At 46.6% G+C, this 20,527-nt stretch overlaps 1 protein-coding gene across 2 annotated transcripts in view; it reads right to left on the bottom strand.

Moving 5' to 3' along the window:
* The window catches only part of LOC119390262 (DAZ-associated protein 2), an 86,728-nt gene that overhangs the window by 31,190 nt on the left and 35,011 nt on the right, over nt 1-20,527 (bottom strand). The gene's annotated exons all lie outside the window — the stretch shown is intronic.

Below are 20,527 nucleotides of genomic sequence, written 5' to 3'. Positions count from 1 at the left end.
GTGCCTACTTTATTTCCTGCTATCGATGAGCAGATCGCTAAGTTATCTGTCGCGCTACAATTCGCATGTCTTGATACGTTACATGTAAGGTTAATTTATGGGAACATTAGGCAAAACATAGTGCATGTAGTGTACGCACTTTTTGTACTTATTACGACATTTGTGGCGCATTGTGTAGGGTGTGATAAAATTGCATTATTGTGACCATTCCATAAAACTGAAATATTATTTTGGCGTGACCAGGCGTCATTTCTTCTCATTAGAACTGAAGCACACATGCAATGCGCTCTTTAAGTCCCCTGCGCATGTGCGAAGCAAATCAGCAACGTTGCAAACATGAGAGGTACGCTGCTGCCTACTTTATTCACACTATGGAAGATGACACGAACGCAGAATAAAAGCTCCAAGAATAAAGCTTCCTAGTAAAACCACGGCGAATTGAACGGCGGTACACTTAAACACCGCTGTTTAGTCACGGGTCGATATTAGTTTGGCTAGCGTTGGCTTCGAGCGCACTCGCCAAAGGCTTGTAGTGCGCTGCCGGTGGACACGGACCAAGAAACAAGGAAAAACAACACAAGATTATGCGCAAACTCACAACTACTTTATTTCGATAACGTACAGCCTTATGTACATACGTACAAGAAAGAAGGTACACTAAATGACGAGGGGGGGGGGGGGGAGGGGATTCAGTGATGAGGCAGTATAACACAAAAAACAAGAAAAAATATATACATATCATGGCTTTAAACAGTGTCACCGAAACGTGTCAAGAGATTACGCGAGAAACGTGTCAAGAGAATACTGCCTCATCACTGAATCCCCTCCCCCCCCCCCCCTCGTCATTTAGTGTGCCTTCTTTCTTGTACGTACATAAGGCTGTACGTTATCGAAATAAAGTAGTTGTGAGTTTGCGCATCATCTTGTGTTGTTTTTCCTTGTATCTTGGTCCGTGTCCACTGGCAGCGCACTACAAGCATGAACACGTACCAACTAGCCCCTGTTGCCGCCCTACTCGCCAAGGGGTTGCCGGCTCGCCGATGCGCGAATCCTTAGCGATCAGTGGCCTAAGAAAAATATTTTGAGGTCAAATTTCGCGCTAGTGACAACAAAATGACGTCACTTTTTTACCGGATATTGCATTACATCAGCTTTATTTTTTGTTCCGCCGGAAGTGTTCCCTCCTCACACAGATGGCGCTAAGCCCCATGAGCAGCTGATGAGCCGCCATTTTCTGAACGTATGGGCTTCTATGGAAGCTTCGCTACCATGTACAGTACGGTCCACTCTTAGAGGGAACACGCGATCGCGTGGCCGGCGGCCCGCGTGGCGCAAACTTGTGGCGAGATTTGTAAACGCGGCGCACGCGCATAAAGGCGTCAGGGCGGCGTTTGCCGCTGTTCGTCTGCTGCTTTCCGCCTCTGCGCTTGGCGAGCGCTGGACAGCGCTTCCGTTTTTCAGCGGTGCGATTCATGTAGCCGCCACTTTACCTGCACCTCGTCGGGTAATCAGCAGGCAGAAAAAAAAGGTGTGGTTTGTTTGTTGCCGTGGTTTCTCGCCAGTTTTGATGCGATTCGCGGCCCCAGCGGCCGAATTTTGACTGGGGCCCCAGCTGTGGCACACTGTGAAAGTGATAACCGAAGCCTGTCACTTGCGTAACCTAGTGTAAGTGCTCCATTATGAGGGAAACTGCGAAAAGAGAAAACGTCGACAAAGGAGAACAGAACAGCGCAAGCGCATGCGCTTGTGCACATGTGCTTGTGCTGTTCTGTTATCTCCTTTGTCGACATGTTTTTTTTTTCGCAGTTTCCCTCATAATGAATTACAACTAGACCCAACCGTATTCTTGCGAGTGCTCACCGATAAGTTAGTCGTAAGCTTTCAACATGCTGCTCGCACCAGGCGGATGCTTTTATAACAGACACGGAGATTTATGCCCGAGCCAGAGATCTAGCAAGCTTGTCTTCGAACCGTAAATATAGAGTTTCGCGAGCGCGCGCCGATCGCTGGGGCGAAGAAGTAGCAGACGACGCGGGGACACGAAAGCCCTTGTGATTCTATGCGCATGCTCCGCGTTTCCAAATCTCGCCAGCAGTTAGCGCTCCGCGGACCGCCGGCCGCGCGCTCGCGTGTTCCCTCTAAGAGTGGACTGTACTGTACATTTACCTTGCCTTCCGTATCTCGTGTGACGGCCGTTTGATTATTCGAGCGGCCGTCACAGACTTAGACAGCCATTTGTTAGTGAAATTCGTCGCAAGCTCCTTCGGCGAGTCGTCGGAAAAGCCGGAGGGTGACGATCGCTTACCTGAAGATAGTACCTGAAGACGAAGACGCCATTTTGACTGTGAGATGCACGTAAAATGTGCGACGTTTTCACGCGCCCAAAAACGCGAAATGAAACTGCATAAAGTAAAACAAATATAAATATCTTCCTGGTGCGTGCTGACACTCTTTTCAAAGAGCATCCCGTAGAAAATAAAGTAATGTTTTTTATCTCACGCAGAAAACACGGACGTGATTATGGCACTCTATTCTTCAGCGGCAGCACACGCGTAGTTCGGCTCTCTAGCCTTCCCTTCATTGCCAAGAAAAGTTGTCCGCGAGTATGCCGACCTCGCGTCGTGGAACGCAAAGAGGAACGCTACGCGCGTCTTGTCTTCCCTCTAGCCTGGCCGTTAATTATCACAAGGCGAGCGGGGAAAGCAGTCGACAGGCGCGCGAGAGGGGGACAGCGTAGGAGAGAAGAAAGAGGAGGAGGGGACGCGCATGCGCTCGTCGCGGCGTTGCGCAGGAGAGAATTTCGGCATGTCTAGCCCTCGTTTCAGAGGAAGAGTGGAGAGGGGGAGGGGAGGTGAAAAGTAGAGATGGGGAATGGGAGAGGGAAAGTGGAGAGGGAGATAGTGAGTGAAGAGGGGAAAGGGGAAGTGGAGAGGAGGTGTGTGGAGAGGGTATACGCATGCGCAGTAAGGGTGGTCACGCCGCACACCACCACCGGATTGAACTCCGCTATAAGATGCTTCGCATCTAAAAACGAGCAGCTAGCACTTGAAAGGCTGCGATATGGGATTGGTTTCGTTTTCACGCCCAACAAAACATGGCGGATCGAGCTTATGGACTTGCCGACAGATGGCGCTGTACATTTTGAATATCCCCCATTGTCTTCATGTGACCACAACCTTGTCAGCCTTTCCTCTTCTTTCATAACAACCGACCGATGGGATTTTTCAAAGCACACAATAAAATTGGCGACCGACATAAAGCTATCACTACATCTTTAACTATTTTTTTTTCGTTAAATCTGTCGAAACGCAAAACGTGGAGGAACAATGTGGTTGTGTGTAGTAATGCTCTCAACATAGGAATTCAATTTGCTAGAGCTTTTATTGCCAACGTTTATTGCAATAGCAATTATAAAGGACACTCGAGGCGCAGTTTTGCCGTCATGTTCCGTATAGAGTCCAAATCGACATCGCCCCGCGCGTCGTATATTCTATGTGCGAGTGAAAGCGTTCGAAGGCTGCCGAAAGGGTGCGGCTCAAGCAGAGATTAAACGTGCGGGCCGGCTCCGTCGCGCGAATGAGCACGAAGGGGTGTTCATTGTGTAAGCACACTGGATCCCCCAGCTGACGTGACTTGTTTCGCCCGCGCCATCCCTCCTTGCTGGATTCCAGCGCGCTCATCGGGGTGAGAGGAGAGAGAAAGCGCGCAACAATAACTGCGCTCGTTCTTGACGGATTCGAGAAATTTTTGCGGCAATCGATCCGCGAGGCAATGAACTCCGACGCTGAGGTCATTCCACGATTACTTGGAAAAGTGGTTCATGACCCCTTTAAAGGAGCAGTAACACAAAAATTTTACATACTCCTTTTTCTGTTGCAATAGTAGCCAACGAGCCACTTATCACGCTTGGAAACGTCGTTTCCTCGAGCGCGCGACAGTCAATTATTTGGAGGCGGCTTTATAGCGCCCAGCCGCAGTTTCGGTTTCAGACAGCGCTGAGAGGGGCGGAACCTTGTGGGGTTTGTGTGTAATCTAGCTGGCTGCGTGGGCACAAAGAAGAGCCCCGCGCTAACTCCTTTCAACGAAGGCTCCCTGCGTGCCGCCACAAAACCCTCTGGGATGTTGTAAATACTCAACGCAGAAATTTGGGCTAGCTGGTGGGCGTAGAACTTGTGCATCTTAGCAAGCGCAACAAAACAAACGCAGAAGAAAGAGACACGTAAGCAGGACGAGCGCGAGACATCAACTGTTACTGACGTAACATTCAGAGAGATGCGCAGAACCCACCAAGATGTGCAGACGGCGCTGCAGATATATCTGCAACGTCGCTTCGGATAAGCTGTTCCTCCTTCCCCATGCAAAGCCAGTGAAGGTGTACTCACACATTTATCAGCTCCTATCATAGGATTTCGCGAGCTCGCTGAACAGCAAAGCTGCACAAAGAATAGAATACCGGGAGCCACATTGGCCCCAATCAACCGGACACCAAAACTATACTCGACGACAACTTATCTTGACAGTGGAGTTACCATAGTGGAGTGAAGGCTACGGAGGCGGGGCTTCCGCATTGTCGTGTTGCTCCGCAAGTAGTACGGCATCTTGCGGCTGATTTCGGTTTTGCTCGCTCGCATCGTTAACGCGTTTAGAAAATCATATACACAAAAAGTGTGAATGGGGAAGACATTTCTATCGCTCAGTGTACATTTTAATGCCATATTACGAGTATATTTTTCTTGGAGAACTAAACAGTGCGTTTGCGACCGCACATGTGCACTGACCCACTACGTCACGGACGCCATGTTTACTTTGGAGAACGTGCGTGCTGAAAAGGTGCTGCTGTCTAAGGAATGGAAAGAAAAGGAAAGCATTCTTGCAAAGTGAACAATAACTGTACTTTACCTACGACTTCCCGCAACTGTTTGAGTCTCATAAAAAGTCACAGTTTCGCCGCAACGGCGAAGCAATGAATGCGATAGCAATAAATTGGAATGTAACGCGAAGAACGGAAAGCAGCTCGAAATTGCCAGCGCGTCGCTCGAGCCCAAAGGACGCACGAAAAGAACGCACACAGTACGAGCGTGAACTATCATGCGTCACAGCTCGACACTGGAAGCGCACTGCTGAAACATAAAGCAGGACGCACGAAACGAACGAACAGGTACACACAGGACGAGCCTGAACTAACTGTCCCAGTCGTTACTTATTTCCGTTTGAACAGCGCGCCCCTTTCGCAAACGCGGCCGCTGCAGCGTCGAAGCGACCTTCGTACGCTCTGTCACTTCAGCGCAGACATCGCAGGGAAAGCACAAGACCTACAACCCCCGCTCCCCCGCCCCCTTCTTTCCTCGAGATAAGCCCACGAAGGCCCACGTTCGCAGGAACGGGGCCACGATCTTTAAAGCGCGCCATCTACGTGGTAACTCCGAAAGCATACTGATGTAAGTGGTGTATATAAATAGCTCGCCGTTAGCACGCTGAAAGACTGGGCTCTTCGTGGCCTAACCGTCTAACGCCGCCCGTTCGATTCCGCGCGTCGGAAAGTTTTCCTGAATTATTTTTCTTTGTGGCTTTGATATATAGACATATACGGTGCATGACGGCGGCGACGGCAAAAATCAGCCGAGACTGTCCATATAATTGCTATCGCCATAATAAATAAATCAGCATTTATATCAGCAAGGCAAAGGAGAAAACTATCAGTAAACTTAAGTACTATTTTATGGCGCGGTAGCAGGCATGCGCTTCGGTTCTGTAGCTTCCGCAATGCTGTTAAAATGAGCTAGAATAGCTCACTTTAGTGCTGTCAAGAAAAGTTTGTTCCGTGTACGAATACAACCGATGAGCGAAGCTCCTTAGAAATGGGACGCAAACGACTATGCGCCCGATCTCGCTGCTGGCTTTCATGAAGGCGGTAGGGTGGGGAGCGGGTGGGGTGAGCTCCTGCTGCGCTTAAGGTCCCTGTATTTTTCAAATGTAGCGCAAACCATTGTCCAAAAAGGAAAGGGAGAATTTCCTCCCCGCCCTCTGCGTCTCTCCTCTCTTCTTCGCCCTTTTGTGCTCCCCTATTGGACTAGGCTCGACACGTGACCAGTCACCCCGACCAGTGACCCCTCCGCCTCTTGCTCTGTCGCCGGAAAACGACGCCATTATTGGGCGTAGAAACACCGCCGCACGTGCACGCTGTACGTGAGCGCGGGCTTTTCTTATAGCTTTTTACAGTTTGCAAGATGCCATCGGCTGCAGCCAGATGCCATCTTGTTGCGCTGTTGGCTGCTCGAACAGCATTGCCGAGGGTGTCAAGCTTTTTTTGTTCCTCGTGGAAAGGAAAACCTCAAACGGCGAGCGATATGGTTCCATTTTATCGGGAGAAAGGATTTCGATTGCCACGACGGGAGGCTTTGTGAGGTAAATCGACCACTACTAAACCCTTTCGCGTATATTTGCCATTCGAACTCTTTTAGATGGAGCTATAGCTCGATACCGATGCCTAAGTTAGAAAAAAAAAAAAAGCTGCGTGACATTATCGGCCACGCTTCTCGCACACTATATTTACAGCGAAAATAATCGTTCTGCGAAAATTTACTGCAACGTTTGAGAAAAATATCTTTGCAAGATCTCTGTTTTCTCGCTCAACCCTGGCGCGGCCCGTAGATTTTACGAAATTCATTTGCCAAAAGTCGTTAAAAAGCTTACTCTGAGAAAGTCGGAGCTGTTCCTTTAGCGCTCATAAATAGTAGGTGGTGATGAGATGTGTACGATAAAGAAAGACATGGCAAGTAAGTAGCATCGATTGATCAGCGTAATTTGCTGAGAGTAAAGAAAATTTAGTTAGCAATATGCTGCGCAAAGCTACCCGTATGCAAACTATAATTTTAAGCGCATGTGTGTTCTCCAACCCTCAAATTTTTTTCCCTGAACTATATGTTTATTTGAAGCAGGTGTAAGTTTTTATTCTTTGTGTTGTCGGTTTTTATATTTTTTTAAATTTATCCGCATTTCTCAATGTTTCTGATTCAGTGTTACTGATACTCTGTGTTCAATAATAATTATTATAAGACAGTTGCTGCATGTTTCTCTTTGATGCGCTTTATTATTTGTTGTAGTTTTGAGCACTTCGGCCGTATTTCGTTAGGCAAATTACAGAGGGCACATTGGAGGATGTCTTTATATTTCAGAAACACTTCACGGACGATCAGTTCGAGCCAGTCATCCTTGCGACAAATGGCTGCAAGAAGCTAAAGCCTAATGCGGTTCCCTTCATATTTCTGCATCAGCCAGTCTAGAACAGTCTCCAATTCAAGAGCTAGCTCCAATTAATGAGCACGAGCAGCACACGATGGCACCAAAAAGATATTTACCTGAGGGGCAACAGAAGCGCGTCAATCCAGTTCGAAATTTAAAAGAATGCGCGCTGGGGGTATTTAGCAAATAGGTGCCTCCGCCGTGTTGTGTGTTCATAATTTGATGTAGCGTCTGATTTTCCGAAATGCGTCTTGTGAACAAACACCACTGTATCCGAAAAGAAAAACGGCAGCTGCAAAGACTTTCTAGGATTGCGTTTATTATGTTCTGCCTCTTGTTCGCCTGGTGCGAGCGACGCATCCTATACTTATGAACTCAAATGCAATGCACAAATGCTAGGTTTTCAAGTTGTCAAAACAGGTCCTAGGTCCAGAAAGCTGTTCGCGCGTAAGGTGCCGCCATGGGATTTCTTATATATGCCGGCACCAGTGTGCGATTTGTTGCTTATAAAACGCGAAATGATAGCTAATGTACCGACCAACCACAAACTATTTTTACTACACATCTTATGTACGAACAACTGTGTGAATCTGCGCCCAGAATTGTCGCGTTTCTAAGCAAGTACAAGCAAGCGCTTCGACGCGCCGTATGCGGGCCGGGAGCGCCTTGCGAGTCTCGCCCAATAATGGCGGCCGGGCGAGGAGGAAACGGCGCTGAAAGGAGGAGTTTGCGCTACCTTTGAAAAGTAGAGGGACCTTAGCTGCGCTCGGTGGCGGGAACGACTGAGCGAGTGAGTGTGCGTGGTGTGTAGTGCCACGGCCGCTGGATGAAAAAGCGCACGGTACGGCCTGCCGCGTCAGGCGGCTTTCTATGGGAGAGCGCGTGTTGGCCCTAGTTGCAGTTGCGGCCGCTGCAGCGCGACGGGGCGGGGAAGGATAGAGTGCCTCGATGTCCTCCTCAGGGGCGGGCGAGGAGGACATCGAGGCACTCTAGGGAAGGATAGGGTGCCTTGATGCCCGCGCGCTCCGCTGAGGGTGAGGACAGGCGCGTCGTCTGCTACGACGGCCGCCATTGCGAATCCCGCCGCCGCTCGGCAGCATGCGAAACGCGCTACATAAAGCGCTTGCGGTGCGCGGATACGTCCCGAAATAAGTGCACGCTAGTGAGCTTTCTCTTTTTCTTTTCTTTTTTGAGGCTCGGGCAGCTTTTATTGCTGTTTTTGCCTAAATGTTTATTAAGGAAGCATGTAATTCATGTAAGCTGACGGCCTGTGCATGTGTTATGCGCTAGAGGTAGACGTAGACTCCGTTATGTTGAAAACCAATCCTCTTCCTTACGCCGGAAACGACAAAGTCTAAAGCCTTACTTAATTTTCTCGTAAGCTCTGCATTCCAAATACACAAAGAATCGTTTAAAGTATTTGTATTCATGTCAGCAGCAGCAGCAGTATATGTATCTGAACACACACAATTTAGTGTTGCGAAGCTACCTAAGCGCGATTAAGGCGGCTCATTTTGCTAAGTTTGCAAACAATTTACTCGTTTATTATAAATGGCAGCATACATATTGTACACAGAATAAAGGGCCGAGGGGAAGTATGGTGCGATTATCCTGCTAAAATGAAACGAAAGCTTCTTTATCATTATTGTTTTTTGCTCACAATCTGTAGCCGCTACTGTATCGGCACTCGAGTTGCACCTTGAGTCCTTATCAAAACGATGAATACGTTGTTGAGTAGTACGCCGTAAAACTTTGCGTGCGCGCAGTATCAGTGCGTTTTTCCTTCTTCTTTTTGTATCTGCAGTTTCTTTTTCTGTATCTGCAGGTTTTCTCGCATGCCTAATTGCATGCACATAATATTGAGTGTTTCCAATACTGTTTTACACTTTGTGCGGCAGATGCACGGCGTCGGTTATTTGTCTCTTTTATTGATAATAATATCTGGGGTTTTACTTGCCAGAACCATGATATGATTATGAGGCACACCGTAGTGGAGGGCTCCATGAATTTTGACCATCTGGTGTTCTTTAACCTGCACTGACATCGCACAGTACACGGGCCTCTAGCATTTCGCCTCGACCTAAATTCGACCACCGCGGCCGGGATCGAACCCGTGACTTTCAGGTCAGCAGCCGAGCTCCGTCACCACCATACCACCGTGGCGGACGTATTTTTAAAGCGAAAGCCTTAAATGCCTCATCAAACGCGAAATTTGACCGTCGGCGTCCAGCGTCTACAGCGTCAGCATACCACGACGTTGAGGACGAGGGACGAAAAAATCGTCACGTGATGACATCACCATATGACGTCATCATGGCTTCACAAATTTTGGCGTGATGTCATATGATGCCGTTATCACATGACATCGTAGCTTGGTCAAAAGTGGGCAGATCACGGAGGCAGTGCAAAACCAGGTGAGGTGCCTCCGATCTTGGAGGCAATGCAAAACCGCGCTTTGTGCGCAAGAAACTGAGAAGAAGAAGATGGCTTTCGCTTTCGAGCCGTCTTAAGCGAACGCATAAGGGAGCCTGTGAGTTTTTTTTTCATTAACTGGTTTTCCATGACGTACTCACTGTACAACTTGACTTTGTTTCTCGTATTTTTTACTGACATAGCGTGTCTACTGTACACAATGCTTCCCCGTCTTGTTGTTGTTTTCATGCGTCTTCTTTGTATAGACGCTTCGCGAGAACTGTTTGTATGCGCATTCCTGTATGAGCCTTCAGGGCTTACATTATTAATAAATAAATTATGCTTGCTGAAAGAAATAAGAAACTGAATGTGTGTGTGTTTGTGTGTGTGTGTGTGTGTGTGTGCGTTAATATACAGTGTACAGGCCATTTATTTGTGCGCATTAATGCTGCGCTGACAGAAGCAATTACAGAAATAAAACGCAAATTACACAATAAAACACAACTGCCACTAGTCGATTCACAGTGATCGCAAATGATTAAGAAAACAGAAACTGCGTAATTATTTAAGAGAGGACGAAAATGTACCCTTGAAACACAGAAACAGGGAAGGATAAAAGACATTTAACTGGACACATACATACATGGGTATCAGACCAGCACAGAAGGCGTACTTGAAACACGGAAAGGAATATAAAAAACAAGAACCGGCGTGGTTTTTACTATGGTGCTTGACTGGTGACCCGAAGGTTGCGGGATCGAATCCCGGCCGCAGCGGCCCCATTTCGATGGAGGTGAAGTGACAGAGGCCCGCGTACTTAGATTTAGGTGCACGTTAAAGAACAACAGATGTCAAAATTTCGGGAGCCTTCCACTATATACGGCGCCTCTCATAATCATATCGGGGTTCTTGGGACGTAAATTCTCACAAATAATTATTGTTAGGAAAAAGAAGGATCTGATCTGCACACAAACACGCACAATATATTCCATGATACATTTGAAATCACAAAAATAGCGAAAGCAAAAATCAAAGGCAGATACAGGACCAACCAAGTGCAGTAAAGAATGTTTGGGAAGAAAAATGCAGGATTCATGCACACGTGAACCAAAGCATTTTAAGCATGTAGCTGATATCAGTGTGTCCATTTATTACGCAAGGTTAACACCGGCAGGTTATCCTTGCATGTGCATTCGAAATACCGGCCGGAAACTTATGCTGCAAGTGCATAATGTGTTCTTCGGATGCCGCTTGTCACGTTTGATTTTTACTGTCCAAAGAAACCTCGTATCTTCTAAAACGATACAGCTCCCAGCGTTTCTGGAATGATTGCTGCACTGCGGCACGCAACACCCGGCCATGGTGACGGTAGCGAGCGCATAAAACTGAAGGGAAACGACCACCGACCTAAAAAGAGCGCGCGCGCCACGCACAAGTGACCGGGCGGGGGATTCACAATGGCGGCAACGCTGCCGCCAAGGCCGAGGAGGCGGCACCTGCCCTTTCAAAAGCTGACACCACTCTAAGCGGGGGCGCGCGCATCGAGGCACAGGTAAAAGAAGGGAGAAGGCGCGTGTTGCAATTAGTTACATTAACATGCAGGGTGGCAGAAAAAAGGCAAAATGGTTAGAGATTGAGGGACAGTTAAACAAGGAACAGATAGGTGTTTATGCGGTTACAGAAACACACCTTAGAGACTTGGAAGAGCCACCACATATTGAAAATTATGTTTGGGAAGGATGTAACAGGATCACATCAGAAAGGAGAGGTGGGGGGGTTGGAATGCTAATTCATAGCAGAACAAAATGGGAGAGAGTGAAACAAACGTGTTCAGAGCACATGTGGGTTTCGGGCACAGTAGGCGGAAAGAAAACGTGGCTAGGTGTAGCTTACTTGTGGACAGGCAATAACTGCAGAGAAAAGAATCTGGAGATAGTGAAATGCATAAGCACCGATATTAAAGAATTTGGTCATGATGCCGAGATAATCCTTCTAGGGGACATGAACGCTCACATTCATGACCTTGACGGATATTCAGACACCAATGGCAAGTTATTGCTAGATCTCTGCGAGCAACATAGTCTTGAGATAGTTAACGTGGGGCCTAAGTGTGAGGGGCAGATCACGTGGGAAGTCAGAAACAGGCAATCGAGCATTGATTACTGTCTCATGACAGAAGGAATATATGACAAACTTAGAGAGATGAGAATAGACGAAGAAGGCATTAACAGCTTGGGTAGTGATCATAAACGCATAATATTACAAATGGGATATAAAACTGAAAATAAGAACATAGAATCAAAGTTTGGCAGCTCGTATCTAAATGACAAACAAATAACAAATATAGCCGCAAGAGTCGAGGAAAAAGTAGACGAACTACCAGGCAAAGACTGGAAGTATAGTGAGCTGCTACATGTAATCACGAAAGAAATGGAAATAGAGAAGAAAACTATTTGTTGGAAAGGAAAGAAAAAGCCAAAAAGTTGGTGGAACAAAGAAATCCGGGAAGCGATCGAGATGCGACGTCAGGCATCACGGGAGCACAGACAGGCAAAAAAGGAGAAGCGGCCACAGGACGAAGTCAACCAAATATGGGAAATATATTTAGAGCAAAAATCCATTGTGCAGAAATTAGTCGAGGCAAAAATTAAAGGTGAAAGTGAACGCTGGATGACAGAGATTCGCGAAAAGAAGAAGGCCGCGCCTAGGATTTTTTGGAGCCACCTAAAAGCGCTGGGTAGGAAGCCTGTCACAATGCAACAACATATGGTAGATGAAGGAGGAAATAAATTGGAAGGATATGAAGCGCTAGGTTACATCCGAAAGATAACAGCCGATTCGTTTAAAAAGGTCCCCCAGGGGATTCCCCCGGTGAGTAAAAGTACGCAAAGGAGAGCAACCGACGAAGATGTAGTACTAGAGAATTTCAATTGGAAGAAGGCCGAAGGAAAAATTCCTAAGCGCACTACTCCGGGCTTAGATGGGGTTCCCGTCAGCCTCATTAACGTACTCGGACATAACACTAAAGAAGCACTGCTGAAAGCCGTAGAAAAGTGCTTACAGGAGAGGGAAATACCAGACAGTTGGAGAAAAAGTAGAATGAACTTAATCTATAAAGGCAAGGGAGAAAAGGATAACATTCGCTCGTATAGACCGCTAACAATTACATCGGTGCTATACAGGTTGGCGATGCAGGCAGTAAAATTAAAAATAGAAGCGTGGGTAGAACAAAATGATATTTTGGGAGAACTTCAGAATGGATTTCGAATCGACAGGCGGTTAGACGATAATCTGTTTGTTCTTACCCAGTGTATAGAAATATCTAAAATAGAAAACAGGCCCTTATACGTAGCTTATCTAGATATCACCGGGGCGTATGGCAACGTTAATCAGGAAATTTTGTGGGATATATTGAAGGAAGTGGGCATAGGTGACGACTGTGTACAGCTTTTGAGGGAAATATACCGAGGAAATACAGTTTGTATAGAATGGGAAGGAATAAGTAGCAAGGACAGCGTTGAAATTAGCAAGGGGCTGAGACAGGGATGCCCTTTGTCCCCGCTGTTATTCATGCTGTACATGGCGAGGATGGAAAAAAGCGCTAGAAGGTAGCAACATTGGATTTAATTTGTCACACAAACAGGTCGGAGCGATGGTTGAGCAGAAGCTTCCAGGTCTATTTTATGCTGATGATATTGTCTTATTTGCGGACAGTCAAGATGATATACAGCGACTGGCAGATATATGCGGAAGGGAGTGTGAAGCTCTAGGACTAGGATTTAGTGCAACAAAATGTGGATTGATGGTATTCAATGATCACGGAGACCATACGGTATTAATACAGGGCCAAAAAATACCGAGGGTAAGCGAGTACAAGTACCTCGGAGTATGGGTAAATGAGGGGGATAGATATATGGAGGTACAAGAGAAAGCATCGGTAGCAAAGGGAAAGAGGAATGCTGCAATTATGAAGCACAGAGCTTTATGGGGATACAATAGGTACGAGGTGCTTCGAGGGCTGTGGAAGGGTGTGATGGTTCCGGGGCTTACATTTGGGAACTCAGTGGTGTGCATGAAGTCAGAGGTGCAATCAGGAATGGATGTAAATCAAAGGACGGTGGGCCGCCTCGCGTTGGGCGCTCACGGGAAGACGACAAATGAGGCGGTGAAGGGTGATATGGGATGGACAGGCTTTGAAGTGAGGGAAGCTCAGAGCAAAATGAGATTCGAAGAGAGGCTGAGGAAAATGAAGGAGAGTAGATGGGCAGAGAAGGTTTTCAGGTATTTGTATAGAAAAAGCGTTGACACGCAGTGGAGAAAAAGAACTAGGAGGCTCACCAGTAAATATACGGCTGGCAGTGCGGGCGATATGGCAACAAGGAGCATTAAGCGGAAGGTCAGAGAGGCGGAGAGGACTTATTGGATGACAGCGATGGAAAAGAAGCCGGCTCTGAGTAACTACCGAATAGGAAAAAACGAAATAAGGAGGGAAAGGTTTTATGATAATTCAAGGGGAAGCGCTTTACTGTTTGAAGCAAGGTCGGGCTGCCTTAGAACGCGTAGTTATAAAGCGAGATTTAGTAACGAAGAAGAACAATGTACATGCTGCGGGGGAACTAAGGAAACGATGGAACATGTACTGATTGAATGTGGCGATATTCACCCAGGTATACGTGTGGGCACGAGTCTACATGAAGCCTTGGGTTTTAGGGACAACAATGGAAAGCTGAACACGACCGCGATAGAAATAAGTAAGAGACGGTTAGAGTATTGGTGGCAGAAAAGTAGAGATAAAGAACAAAAATAAATAATGGGGGAAAAATAAGGTCATTCTGCCTTAAGAGGCAGAGAGATGGACCGTGAATTTATATTTTTTGGTATAATAACATAGATTTAATCAATGTAGATAAGGTATTAGGCCAACATGAAACAAGGAAGTTTTTTTTTTTTTTTTCTTCTTCTTCGAGCCTGGTGGCAGACATGTCACCGCCCCGTTTTAAAGGGGACGCTCATAGCATCCATCCATCCATCTAGGGAAGGAGAAACGGGTGCCGGCGGCTCCGTTGGTGCAACAGCCGCAGCAAATTATTTGGTAGTGGTCACAACAACGGTCCCACTCAGCTGTTCTAAGCGGTTTTTTTTCTATCTCATCTGTCGCAGTCATGACATCATATGCATTCAGTTGTGTCCGTTCGCGTAATCTGGTTAAATAGCCACTTAAGTTTCCGTGTACGTGCCGAGCTCCTGGCATTCTTTTTTCCAGGACTAACTTTTTGCTGTGTGTCTGAAAGAATATTCCAAAATGCGCGTAGCAACATTATAAGGCGCTGAATGTGTGAAAAAGTGGTTGTTATATTTATGTGCGTGTAATCAATGCATCGTTTGTTATTTTAACATTTGAGTTTTCTTAGCTGCAAATGCTTGACAGGTATTCATTTGAAACATCTGACAATACACGTTCATGTTCTTTATACACAGAGAGTGCACGTAAAAACATACGTCGCATCTTTTTCATGATGTCTGATACATGATACTGTGCCGAAAATTAATTCAGCTTCGGATGCTCGATGCTGCGGATTCTACAAATATAGCGACGCACTCCTCGTAACTTTGGTGGAAAGGCTGCGAAATTATATATTCATTAGAAGTGGCTTGCAAATTTGTTGACAGTTCTTAGCAGGGCAATGTCATCAAATTTATATATTTATATAAGGCCGATCACTGGAGTGACTAATATCTCGAAGAATGAAGCTGACAATAATAGGCCACAAGTGAAGTTTTCTTTCACTCAAGAAACAAAACCACGAAATGGCGGGGATCAACTCAAGCTATATATATATATATATATATATATATATATATATATATATATATATATATATATATATATATATATATATATATATATTGATGCGTGCCAATCGCTTACCCGTTTTTTTTTTTCGAGACGACCGGGTCAAGTGACAACCACGCAAAACCACGGCTGCTGTAAGACAGTCAAGTACGTACCTTTGTTGGATCGAGCACGGGTGCCTTTGTAGACAATATATAATAGAAAAAATAAACAGTAATAGATGACAGAACCACATGACGGAGATTGCCAGAATACAATCACGTTGGTGTGCAACGAAGAATCGCCAGTGCCTGAACAGCGGCTAACATCAAAGGACAAAAACGAAAGGTCTGCACAGACTGGAAGTAGACAGGGAAGCCAAAAATTGGGCTCACAAGCTGGAGGCATAACAAAACAATAACAAAAATAAGAAGAAAACACAGACGAGTATAAGAAAAGCGTTTACCCCCCCCCCCCCTTTTTTTTGTTGTTTACCGTATAGCTGTCAAAAGCGACCCACCTTAACTTTGTCCCTGTGAGTCGCTCGCAACGTGTGAGTTGGCTGCCATGTATATTTGTTTGAAATGAAATCTTGTCGTCGCCCACCAGCCGCTTTTCTGCACATTTTTGTCTCCGCATGTTTTGCTGAGGTAAGTTTGAGTCTGTGCCTCGTTCCGCAAATGGCCAGACAACTTAACTCTCTGAATGAAAGGGATACACGTGCTTTTCACGGCAACCAACATCAGTATCACATGGCACTGCGGGGCAACGCACGCCACCGCAACGCGACAGCGTTCGGAAACAACCGGTACAGATGACAAAGGCTGAAAGATGGTAACTAGAAAAAAACGAGAGATAAGAGAAAACGGGAAGGTGGTGTCACGGCCGTTGGATTTCAACAACGTTTGCAACCAGCCGCCGTTTGCAGCTAGCAGGGATGAGCCCTGAATTTATAATAAATAAAATAACTTCTCACATTTTGTCCAGATTTTATGTTCACTATTGAATTCGTTACAAATTACCATGAAAACGGCGTGACGGCAAGAGACAAAAAGACTGAAAAGCGCAGGAATGCAAGCAGTTGTGTTCGTGCGTTTTCAGCTTTTTCATCACTCTTTTCGTCTGACCGTTTTCATATTAATCCGTAACAGCTCACCCAATTGTCAGTATTGAAGATATAGTCACTGAAATTTCAAATTGGCTCGAATCTCCTTCTATGAGATGGTCGCACACATGATAAGCATTATTTCATGGCAGTTTCATGCGATACCGTATGGTATGTGTACAATATATGAATGTTTGGAGGAAGGAAAAAGTTTATGTTATTTTGTGTAAAATTAACAGTGGCCGCTGCAATTTTTGAGATCACTTTTTCAAATGAAATTATTAAATCTGAAGCAACATACTCAGAGCCAAAACAAAGAATTTCGATGCATTAGGAAAGGTGCAGCGCCTCCATTTTGGTTAGTTGTGGTCTTCTAGGATACCAGAAAAATAAGCCCATGCGATTTATTCCGCAAAAAGCGATCGGTGTGCGAAGTTACATCTTGGGCAAGGCAAGACCAAAAATTCCCAAGAGCTGCAAGTATGTACAAGAAATATCGGTAATTAACTTATGTGTACACGCTAGATGGATTTTAGAAGAAGATTTCGGGCGTCACACGAAGACGCACGCGCTCAAGCATAACTACCGCAAGCGCGCCGCGCATGTGATTCTGCGGGCGTCCGCGAAACCCGTCCCCCTCCGGTGGCGCTGCGGCGGCGGTCCGGGAAACTAGACCCGTCACGCCAGTTTCGGAGCACGCGGCAGGCCGTACCCGTGCGCTTTTTCATCCAGCGGCCATCCAGCGGCCGTGGTAGTGCGCGCAGCGCAGGGAGAGGGAGACAAGTGGGAGAGGGGTGCGAGCGGTGATGCGGCGGCCGCGGGGAGCTTCGACGGCGGCAACGGAACGCCGCGAGCGGCGTTCGGCGCGCGAAGCGTTTGTCTTTTCGCGCCGGCGCCGGGTGAGGAAAGCGTCTGCTACTACCTTCGACAAAGCGCCCGTAGTGCTCTAGAATGATGGCTGTCATTTCACAATCCACGATAAAGGTGGTGAAAGTGAAGACGACCATTATAACCAGTTGCGCACAGAGCTTATTAACCTCGAATTTCTGGTGCGCTAGAACCAAACCGCTCAAGGCCTAAAGATTTCCTCTTAAATCACCGGCCACTGCAACCCAAAGCGATGCTTAAGAGAAGGGAGCTTCAACGGCGACGGCGGGGTGCGGACCTAAGGAGCTTCGCTCCTAAAAAGGTGCGGCCTGTGGTTGTGCCGTACGTGCATGACCTCTCCCACCGCCTCAAAAAGGTGTCCGGGGAGTGCAGCATTTCGGTTGTTTTTTCGGCACCTGGCAAGCTTGCACGTATGTGCAGTAGTGTGAATGAGGCTGGCTGCCAAGGTTGGCTGCACAAAAAAGCAAGCCACAAATTTCGTGAATGCAAAGTGGGTGCGGTAGTGCTGGGCAGTATCGAAGATACATGTATCTTAGATACTATCTTAGATACTCTTCGGGTATCTTGTATCTGTATCGCGATACGTCTCGCAAGACAAGTATCTGTATCTGTATTTCCGATGCATTCAATAATGTATCGTGTATCTTAAGATACAAGATACTGCTATCGCAACACCTCCGTGCGAAACAATTACCGCTGTCTGAACTCCGCTTCTCAATTTGGTGCTGGTGCCACTAAGACACCTGAATAATACTAAGGGCAGTGACATCATTTTATCTTTCCGCAAGAGTCATCCAGTGAAGGCAGGCGATGAAGTGCGTCTCTATTGGTGGAGAAGAGTCAAGTGGCAGCGCAGTCTCGACCAAAGGTCCGCAAAAAATGTGGAGCTCACTCAGACTCACTTATGGAATATATTTTGCCCTTAGGGCTCACTCGGACTCAGTCTCACCAAAACTTACCTCAACCGGACTCACTCGGACTCAGAATCACTCAATATTTTCTCAACTGGACTCACTCGGACTCACACTCATCTAAATATTACTCACTCGGACTCGCTCAGACTCAAGGCTCTATTTGAGTCTGAGTGAGTCGACTCATGAGTCCGTTAGCGTAGAGTTAGCTTTTTCGATCAAGATGCCAACGCAATTAAACGCCAGTATCTGGTATAAGCGGCGATCTACGATACGCACTTTGATCTCATACCTTCGCATACGAGTTACCAATGATTGCAATCCAGTAAGGACATTTTCATTAGAAGATATGACTCACACGAGATATTTTTATCAACAACTTCCTTTGAAAATTTTTGCAAGGGGGAGGGTATCAAGACACGCCTCTGATCAATAAGTATTGAGCTGGCGTATGAACGCTAGTGCGTTGAAGTACCTGTGAGTAGAAGTGAGTATAAACGTGAGCCGTCAGAAGGCTGGTAGTAATGCTGAAGTTAAGTAGTTATCACCATATGTCGGCAAAAAAATTTGGAGCTCACTCAGACTCACTCAAGAAATATATTTTGAGCTTACGGCTCACTCGGACTCATACTCACCAAAATTTTCTTTAACCGGACTCACTCGGACTCAGACTTACTAAAATTTGTCTCAACCGCAATCACTCGGACTCAAACTCACCAAAATATTACGCACCCGGGCTCACTCAAACACAGACTCACGGCTCGATCTGAGTCTGAGTGAGTCGACTCATGAGTAGAGACCGGATTTTAGGCAAATGCCTATTTTGTTCCTTGCGCTCCTATCGCGTCCTTTTAAATATGTGCATGAATTAGGGGTTAAGAAGGGCTTTTACAGTGTTTTTATAGTGCCTATAAATGCCTATTTTTGGCGTTCGTGCCTAAATACTTACAAATGCCTATAAATGCCTAATTTCAAAATTGGCGCTTATATGAACACTACTTAGCCTCATGTTTCGCTCCCGGGTGCAGATTGAGACCGTTATTCATGTTACCGCGCAACACTGTTCGGAACTATGGAGTTCAACCTAGTCCTTTAGTTAAACCAACTCCTGGCAACAACCGCTAGTAGCCGTGAAGTGGTACGTGCCGGCGAGCATTCGTCGCCGCACTGATATGGCGCGAGCAATTGACGAATGCGAACTCGCGGAGAGCCGTCAGCGCAAAGGAGAGTGAAGAGCAAAAAATGTGATGTGCACGCAGCTTTTGTTTTGTTTGTAACTTAATTTTTAAGGCGTTCACTGCAGTAGCGTAGCCCGAAATTTTTTTCTGGTGAGGGGGGGGGGGGAGGATTCCACCATACTTTATGCATGTTCGTACGTGCGTTTGTGTGTGTGCGTGTATATATACACACGCAAAACTGAAAAGCTTTGCGAAGTGAAACGATGTGCTGCATAGATGAACTTAGACGAAAGACAGATGAACATGAAACGGACAAGGACGTTCATCTGTCTTTCGTCTAAGTTCATCTATGCAGCGCATCGTTTCACTTCGCAATTGCCATACCAACTAGCCCCAGTGGAAGCACTACTAAACGTTATGAAAAGCTTTGCGTGTGTATACATACCCCCCCCCCCCGCCCCCCCCACCTCGCCTGGCTACGCCAGTGGTTCACTCACTGGGGAGAAATTGGCTCTACGCGATTCGACCCCGCCAAATGGAGGAAGAATCCCTATCTTCTGGTCCTTTAGTGGTCTGGCTATCTGCATCTGCTCTGTCCTCAGTCATGCCGAAAACACACCCAGGAGTATGTTGATTCGACAGTGGTCGCTTGACTCACCGTGCAGAACACGGGAGAGGCCGTGTTCTGCGACCGTGCGAGACAAAGCGTAATTGACCATTTGCAAAAATCTGCAAGGCGGCTTTCCTGCAAGGTTGTTTTCCAACCAAAAACTCTCAAACCCCGACTGCTTTTCTCGCTCATTCTGTTTTTGCTTCTCTACCCGCTCCCCCCTCCCCCTTTTTTTTTTCTTACGAACGACGGCTGCCTTGTCCACCTAGCGAAGGCTGAGGGTTTTGTCGTACTCGCGTGCCTTCACTGGAATTGGGAGCGGTAAAAGTACAATGAGCGAGAAAACCA

Source organism: Rhipicephalus sanguineus, chromosome 1, assembly GCF_013339695.2.
Source record: "Rhipicephalus sanguineus isolate Rsan-2018 chromosome 1, BIME_Rsan_1.4, whole genome shotgun sequence".
In the NCBI taxonomy this organism is placed as follows: Eukaryota; Metazoa; Arthropoda; class Arachnida; order Ixodida; family Ixodidae; genus Rhipicephalus; species Rhipicephalus sanguineus.
The sequence above is the reverse complement of the archived record's forward strand: the minus strand, read 5'-3'. Positions and strand labels throughout refer to the sequence as shown.